The sequence below is a fragment of the Chrysochloris asiatica genome, unplaced genomic scaffold (assembly GCF_000296735.1).
Source record: "Chrysochloris asiatica unplaced genomic scaffold, ChrAsi1.0 scaffold00070, whole genome shotgun sequence".
Classification (NCBI taxonomy): Eukaryota; Metazoa; Chordata; class Mammalia; order Afrosoricida; family Chrysochloridae; genus Chrysochloris; species Chrysochloris asiatica.
In genome coordinates this window covers 2,290,132-2,292,098 of record NW_006408588.1, presented here as the reverse complement: position 1 = coordinate 2,292,098, position 1,967 = coordinate 2,290,132, and positions in this window count along the sequence as shown.

Below are 1,967 nucleotides of genomic sequence, written 5' to 3'. Positions count from 1 at the left end.
TTCCATTTTCATGTTCTCTGAAGATTTAAGCCTGTAGGGCACCACAGAATGCTCTGTCAGTCAAGAAATTATCCATGTGCTTGATGTCAAACATCTGCCTTGATTTGATTACTTAATCAATATGACTTTTGAAATTATACATATATAGTCTCAAATACTTTGTGCTTAGAGAATAGGAGAAGACAAAACTAAATAAAAGAATATATTTTATTTAGCATATTATAGTCATTTTCCTTTGATTGTATCAAAAGATATGTATAAAAGATGTGCTTGGTAGCAGTTAATGCTACTAAGTCTTTGTTCAATTTGTGAATATCACCTCTATTTTATGTTCTCAATTTGTGACAATGAAATATATATTAATTTCCTCAATAAAATCTTGGTTCTCCACAGGCAAACAGCATCTCAAATAACTTATGGCATCAATAGTAATGCTTATTGCTTTTAATTAGTACAGAAAATTTGTTAACAGTCTATTGAGTAAATTATATATTCCAGGTGTATACTTTGAAATCTCCTAACATGAGAAAAATCAGTTTTAAAATGTCTTGAGAGTAGTCTTAGGAAAATTATATTAGCAAATTTTGGAATATACAGGGTTTGTGTGTGTGCATGCTTTGTTTTATTTTTTATTTTAAAGAAGCCAATAATGATACAGTCAAGAGAAGTGAGGTAATTAATTAGCACCAACAAATACCTGTGCGTTCAAAATATATTGGATATTAAATCACAACAGAAGAAATTTTCATATGTACTGATTTAAAAACTGTTAGGGATGTTTTCAAAGAATGTCTTACCTGTTTGTTTTAGGAATCAGCAATCAGCCATTAAGTCAATTTGTAGGTATCAAAGCTAAGTCTCTTCTAAAATCTTCATCTGCATTTGCCACCTGGATGCCAGGGATTTTGTCCTCTAGGAATACAACATAGAGCTGTCAGTCACACAAAAAATCTTCTTAACACAAAAGTTTCCACTTGTTCTGCTGTCTCTGATCTCATCTTTCCTAAATCCTATAGGTCTTCCATAATCCTGCAAATCAAAGGAAAAAAGAACCTATAATTTTGAAAACTGTGCTATTTTATCACACCAAAAACACTTTCTATTTTTCAAAGATATGGAATGAAAATAGTTCATACTGAGTTCAAAAGGCCAATCAATATGCTTATTTAAGAAACATAGGTTCTCTCTCCATTATTGCAGCCTGGGTGTGCTCTGGTAGTGGACTCTACTCTCAACTGCTGAAGTTTTCCTGGTCAACACTGCTGGGCACAGCTTCAACACTTCATTCAAAGTCTTCTTAATTGAAAGATCCTTTTCAGAAGAGAGTTTTTGGAAAATATTCAGGTGGGTACCCCAGTTGGATGGCTGTAGACTGAAGTCAATTATGCATCTCCCACTCACAGGATGACTGGGAAAGACACATAAGGTGTCGTTTTCCAGAAAGCCACGATGTTGTTGTTGTTGTTAAGTGCCATCAAGTCAGTTCTGACCCATAGCAACTCTGTATAGGGTTTCCAAGGAGCGGCTGGTAAGCTTGAACTACCAACCTTGCAGTTTAAATGAATTTGAAGTCCAGTGCATTAACCCACAGTGCCACACTAGTACTAGTGAATACTACAGGCATTAAAAAATTACTCTTTGTCTTTACAAAGATCTTTAACCAGTCTAACTCCAAGGATCACCCAGGCTTCAGTGTCTCTGAGTAATTCTGGCTTAGAACCATTTACCCTTTTTCTTCCTTTCCCAGTTTTTTTCAACCTCCCTCTCACATTCCCTCTATTCCTCTCTACCAAATAAATTTTTATTATCCAATCATAGTAGATACAAATGACATATATATCAGGAAATGTCTGTTCATGCTCTACAAAAATAAATAAATAAATAAATAACCCAAAACATTAAAATCTCAACCAATGTTAACCTACTGTTTCCGTTTTCTTAAAACAAAACAAAACAAAAAAATCTTC